Source organism: Bombus impatiens, unplaced genomic scaffold (assembly GCF_000188095.3).
Source record: "Bombus impatiens unplaced genomic scaffold, BIMP_2.2 scf_2191, whole genome shotgun sequence".
Lineage (NCBI taxonomy): Eukaryota > Metazoa > Arthropoda > Insecta > Hymenoptera > Apidae > Bombus > Bombus impatiens.
Window position 1 is genome coordinate 3920 of NT_178610.1, and position 6834 is coordinate 10753.

The 6834-nt window shown below is 40.0% G+C and overlaps 2 long non-coding RNA genes across 2 annotated transcripts; both read right to left on the reverse strand.

The window, feature by feature from the left end:
• Window positions 1-1890: 1890 nt before the first annotated feature.
• LOC117152451 lies at window positions 1891-2445 on the reverse strand. The gene is made up of 2 exons (XR_004462833.1): window positions 2161-2445; window positions 1891-2124 (listed from the first exon to the last, which is right to left on the reverse strand). It is a non-coding gene; the product is annotated as an uncharacterized LOC117152451 (long non-coding RNA).
• A 1001-nt stretch (window positions 2446-3446) lies between these two features.
• Window positions 3447-4492, reverse strand: LOC117152450. The gene is made up of 2 exons (XR_004462832.1): window positions 3717-4492; window positions 3447-3680 (listed from the first exon to the last, which is right to left on the reverse strand). It is a non-coding gene; the product is annotated as an uncharacterized LOC117152450 (long non-coding RNA).
• Between the last annotated feature and the right edge of the window lie 2342 nt (window positions 4493-6834).

A 6834-nucleotide genomic window follows, 5' to 3' on the forward strand; every position in this document is an offset into this window, starting at 1 on the left:
CGATATCTTCACGCTTCTTCCGCCGAATTCTCGGAAGAGCATACACGCGCCAGCCGCGGCGGCACATCTAATGAACGCACGCTAGTGAGGATATAGATAGGCGCGAACCAAGCAAAGAATCCTCTCAATTTGGAACTAAAAGAACATTTCACCCCGAGCCGCGAAGCCTGGAAGTTGAAGAGAAACGAGTCGGCTATTTTCGAGAGATCGGTCAATCACCATTGTTAATCGTTAATCAACTGCTGTTATTCGTTGCTATCGTTAATTGTTATTCATAGTTATCAAGTGATAGAGTTTAATAAAAATAAATAAATTAGAGTTTAATAAATCAACTATTGTTGAATACAGCTGAGTATTCCTTCCACACCTATCACGACATTCCACCTCGCGGCAATCATCCACATTTGTAAAAGAACTCAAGCAAGCCATAATAGGATCAATTCACTCGAATGTAGAATTGAATTAATTAATAATCAACAGGCAGTCAAAACTTACCTAACTGCTGTATGTTTGCCCAAAAGCGCTAGGCCGTAAAGCGTAGGACCGACATGCCCAATGTACACCATCGATATTCCTATGCATATAAGATGCATACGCGGCAACCGTCGCGAACACCTAATAAACGCGTGCGTAGTGGTGATATCGAGAGGCAGCCAAGGACAAGAAACCATTTGATTCTGAACTAAAGATTCATTCTGCCCCGAGCTGCGAAATGCGAAAGGTTAGCGTCATAGCGAGGAAAACACTATTAGAGATTGTGGCGGCACGTGTCACGGAACTTTCCAACGGCTTTGTGATACAAAACGCTACGCCGTCAAAGCGCAACACCGACGTGCGCAATGTGCCATCGATATCTTCACGCTTCTTCCGCCGAATTCTCGGAAGAGCATACACGTGCAAACCGCTGCGGCATATCCAATGAACGCACGCTAGTGGGGGTGGATGGGCAACGAAGGGAAGAATCCGCTCGATTTGGAACAAAAAAGACATTCTACCCCGAACCGCGAAGGGAAAATATTGAAGAGAAACGAGTGGGCTATTTTCGAGAGATCGGTCAATCGTCGCTGTTGTTAATCGGCGTCAAAGCGTCCACTATTGTTAATTGTTATTCAACCGTTGTTAATCGTTCATTGTTATCTAGTGATAGAGACTAATAAACGTTATTGGTTTGTTGAACATATGTGAGTGTATCTTCAGTAGCTATTACGACCTATATATCTCAAGATACGTGATTATTAACTCTTAATAGATAATTGTTAATCGTTAATTGTTGTTGATAGTTAATCTTTAATTGTTGTTAATCGTTAATCGTTATTTGTTGGTGATAGTTAATCGTCAATCGCTAAGTGTTGACCGTAAATTGTTGACTTTTATTGTTGACCAGCAAGAGTATTTCTTGTAGGCACCTTTGCCAACAGCTACCTCAGACGTATTATGTGAAACACATAAAATCCTAGAAATCAAACAACCGAGTTTAATTAGCAGCAAAACCCGATGTATAATCACACGCGAGTTCAATATTATGAAAATAGGAGAAACACATAAAAATATTTTACGAAATCAAAATTAAAAAAGTTCACACAGTTTCAAAGAAATAGACATCCCAACGCTAGAAGAAATATTAGAAACGGCCTTAAAGATAACTCTCAACTTTAACCAATGCCAACCTCAATACGTTATGAACACAAGTCAGTACCCTACAATTTGAGCGACGTATAAATTCACTAAAGAAACATGGCATGTCCACACTACAAATATTAGAATATGTAGCCCTAGGACTAGGAACAACATATATAATGTATAAATGTGAACTTTTCGAAAGTCTATATCGACTAATTCCTAAATATATCAAAATACTCTGCCCTACCGCTTACGTAAACTTTATTGATCAAATACCAACGGCACCAATTTCTCCACCAGTCCGCAGGACGATTGCCCAAAATGAAGCCTAAAATATCACCGAAGATGAAGATAACGAGATCGTTCAACTCGTACGACCCACCAAAGCCGCACGCTTTAACGGAGCAAAGCGGGAATATTACAGAAACAGTAATAGGGTAGACAAAACATCCTGTATGTCACAGGCATTGGAACAATAATCAGATAGTGACAGGAAAGCCGCGTCTGATAGACAGCCGACGATAACCCCTCCAAAGAGACCAAAGCTTAGTATAAGAACCCTCACAAATCAGCGCCCAACACCTTTTCGTTATAACACTGAAGCGTTACGCGAAAACATCACCAGTGATCTATTAGTTTCGTGATTTCCTGTGTCTTCTACGTGACATATGCATCGTCGCTCGAAAACTTTATTGTACACAACCATCCTCAGTTCAGATGGCGATCGCCTAACCTCTCAAAGCCCGCGGCTTGCCATGAGTTCTCTCTTTTCGCTCATGTGGTGCATTAGTATGCTACTGCACGTGGTACACGCAAATAATTCACCCAGGTTGCAAACCGCTGCGGCATATCCAATGAACGCACGCTAGTGGGGGTGGATGGGCAACGAAGGGAAGAATCCGCTCGATTTGGAACAAAAAAGACATTCTACCCCGAACCGCGAAGGGAAAATATTGAAGAGAAACGAGTGGGCTATTTTCGAGAGATCGGTCAATCGTCGCTGTTGTTAATCGGCGTCAAAGCGTCCACTATTGTTAATTGTTATTCAACCGTTGTTAATCGTTCATTGTTATCTAGTGATAGAGACTAATAAACGTTATTGGTTTGTTGAACATATGTGAGTGTATCTTCAGTAGCTATTACGACCTATATATCTCAAGATACGTGATTATTAACTCTTAATAGATAATTGTTAATCGTTAATTGTTGTTGATAGTTAATCTTTAATTGTTGTTAATCGTTAATCGTTATTTGTTGGTGATAGTTAATCGTCAATCGCTAAGTGTTGACCGTAAATTGTTGACTTTTATTGTTGACCAGCAAGAGTATTTCTTGTAGGCACCTTTGCCAACAGCTACCTCAGACGTATTATGTGAAACACATAAAATCCTAGAAATCAAACAACCGAGTTTAATTAGCAGCAAAACCCGATGTATAATCACACGCGAGTTCAATATTATGAAAATAGGAGAAACACATAAAAATATTTTACGAAATCAAAATTAAAAAAGTTCACACAGTTTCAAAGAAATAGACATCCCAACGCTAGAAGAAATATTAGAAACGGCCTTAAAGATAACTCTCAACTTTAACCAATGCCAACCTCAATACGTTATGAACACAAGTCAGTACCCTACAATTTGAGCGACGTATAAATTCACTAAAGAAACATGGCATGTCCACACTACAAATATTAGAATATGTAGCCCTAGGACTAGGAACAACATATATAATGTATAAATGTGAACTTTTCGAAAGTCTATATCGACTAATTCCTAAATATATCAAAATACTCTGCCCTACCGCTTACGTAAACTTTATTGATCAAATACCAACGGCACCAATTTCTCCACCAGTCCGCAGGACGATTGCCCAAAATGAAGCCTAAAATATCACCGAAGATGAAGATAACGAGATCGTTCAACTCGTACGACCCACCAAAGCCGCACGCTTTAACGGAGCAAAGCGGGAATATTACAGAAACAGTAATAGGGTAGACAAAACATCCTGTATGTCACAGGCATTGGAACAATAATCAGATAGTGACAGGAAAGCCGCGTCTGATAGACAGCCGACGATAACCCCTCCAAAGAGACCAAAGCTTAGTATAAGAACCCTCACAAATCAGCGCCCAACACCTTTTCGTTATAACACTGAAGCGTTACGCGAAAACATCACCAGTGATCTATTAGTTTCGTGATTTCCTGTGTCTTCTACGTGACATATGCATCGTCGCTCGAAAACTTTATTGTACACAACCATCCTCAGTTCAGATGGCGATCGCCTAACCTCTCAAAGCCCGCGGCTTGCCATGAGTTCTCTCTTTTCGCTCATGTGGTGCATTAGTATGCTACTGCACGTGGTACACGCAAATAATTCACCCAGGTATTTCAAGCAGAAATACGTCAAGAGTGAAATGAAATCGAGAGAGTTTTGCAAATGGAGATGGTGGATGACGGTCGCAAGAAGATGGAAGTAAGAAATAAAACGGAAAATAAAAAGAGGAAAAAGGAAAAATAAAAAAAGGCGAGAAAGTAAAAACGAGAGTAGGAGATGAAATAATTTTGTTCTCACAGCGAAGATCATGCCGTTTATCTGGCAATAAAACGCGGTTTAGATTTATTCTGGTTAAATGAGTTTACCTCGTAATGCAACCACCGTTCTTGTTGGAAAACGATTATTTTCCGCACGACGGAAATTATATAATTCGAAAGAATTTCCACGAGAGAACTAATTAATTATATCTCGACCGACGTTCTTCCAACTATCCCAACTATTCAGGCGTCGAAAAATCAGTGACGCTTTCGAGGGATCTAGGTTAAACCGAGGCTGCTGATATATGTATGTATATACGTCCATATACGTCCATATAGGTCCATATACGTACATATACGTACATATGCGTACATATACGTATGTGCATTGCAAGAGGTCAGAGTTCGATTAGCGTGCACTCCTGTGGCTATTAAGAGTTTCTTCGCTTAACTTCACCGCGGTCCTCCAATTTTTGTATTGCAATTTTACTCCTGTTTTAGTGAATAACTGAATTTTTTATATTTTACCATTTGTAAACCATTGTAGCGGCACAAGACCGGTTATAACCGTCATCGGTTATCGCCGATTATCGGCTATCTCCTATTTTAATTTTATCCTATTTTAATCCTGCAATCGCGGGTTCCGACCCAGCTGCATGGTGCGCAGCAACAAAAACATAGCCTGGACAGAGAAACACGAAAAGAGTAGACAAAAAGTAATTTCCGTTCTAACTGACGAACCGGTATTAATGATGTTCGACCCTAATTATCCCATAGAATTACATACTGACGCTAGTTCTGACGGGTATGGGACCATTTTAACGTATAAGGTCGAGGGGAAAAACAGGGTCGTTGAATATTACAGCAAAACGATCAGTCCTGCGGAATCCAGATATCATTTATATGAACTAGAAAAACGTCTCTAACGCTAACGAGCAGTTGTAAATGCTGTCAAGCATTTCCGACATTATTTGCACGGGCTAGAATCCTATTTGCACGGGCTAGAATCCGTAGTTGTTACCGACTGTAATTCGTTGAAAGCATCCAGCAACAACGTAAATCTAAACGACCGGGTCTATAGGTGGTGGGCTTATTTACAAACGTTCAATTATGATATTATATATCGGGAAGGTAAATCGTGGCCCACGTAGATTTTCGCGAACCCCGTAGAATTGGATCAACGTTCAATCAATAAAATCGTGGAGAAAGAAATTAAGCTGACTGAAATATCCTAAGATTGGTTAGTAGCGGAACAACGTCGCGATTTCCAAATTATAGAAATCGTCAAATTACAAAACGATGAGCTTGCAGACGCTATCGCGAACACTTACGGACTACGATCTGGCACCCTTTATCGTAAGATACAAAAAAAAGGCAGAACTCTCGGCTTGCCCATTGTCCCCAGAGGTTTTATGTGGTCTGTTATTAATCATGCGCACTAGTCAATTATGCACTTAGGTCGGGATAAAACACTCGAGAAGTTATATGAGTATTACTGGTTCAAAGGAATGACGAAATATGTTTGTAAATTCGTAGAGAACTGTCATACTTGTCAAGTTTCTAAGTCAAGTTCAGGTAAAATACAGCATATAAGATCAGCATACCTTCCTTGGCATGCAGTTCACATAAACATAACAAGCAAGTTAAGTGTTAAAAGTGATTTGATAGAATATGTGGTGGCACTCGACCACGAAAATTTCCAACGTCTTCGCGGCACAAAGCGTAAAGCCGATGTAAAGGCCTTATACCATCGCAATCCCTACGGTTTCTTCGCCGAATATTCGATAGAATGCATACTCAGAAGACGTTGCGAACTTCTAATAAACGCACGAGTAGTGGAGATATCGAGGGGCAACAAAGGAAAGAATCTGTTCGGTTTTGAACCAAAAAGATTCGTTCTGCCCCGAGCCGCGAAGTGCGAAAGATAAAGAGAAGCAAACACAATTAGATAAACAAGTCGTCTACTCTCAACAGTTCAGTGTTGATCACTAGATATTATTCATCATTGTTAAACGTCAACCGTTGTTAAACGTTAACCGTTGTTAATCGTTAACCGTTGTTAATCGTTAATCGTGCTTAATCATTAATCGTGGTTAAGCGTTATTTACTGCTAATTGTTAAGAGTCTAATAAACGTTATTGTTGAAAATCAAGGGTATTTTCTTGTGGGCACCTTCACGGACGATCATCTCATAAGTGTGAATAAATATCTTGGTTGTTAAACATACATATAAGATCAGCATACCTTCCTTGGCATGCAGTTCACATAAACATAACAAGCAAGTTAAGTGTTAAAAGTGATTTGATAGAATATGTGGTGGCACTCGACCACGAAAATTTCCAACGTCTTCGCGGCACAAAGCTTAAAGCCGATGTAAAGGCCTTGTACCATCGCAATCCCTATGGTTTCTTTGCCGAATATTCGATAGAATGCATACGCAGAAGACGTTGCGAACTTCTAATAAACGCACGAGTAGTGGAGATATCGAGGGGCAACAAAGGAAAGAATCTGTTCGGTTTTGAACCAAAAAGATTCGTTCTGCCCCGAGCCGCGAAGTGCGAAAGATAAAGAGAAGCAAACACAATTAGATAAACAAGTCGTCTACTCTCAACAGTTCAGTGTTGATCACTAGATATTATTCATCATTGTTAAACGTCAACCGTTGTTAAACGTTAACCGT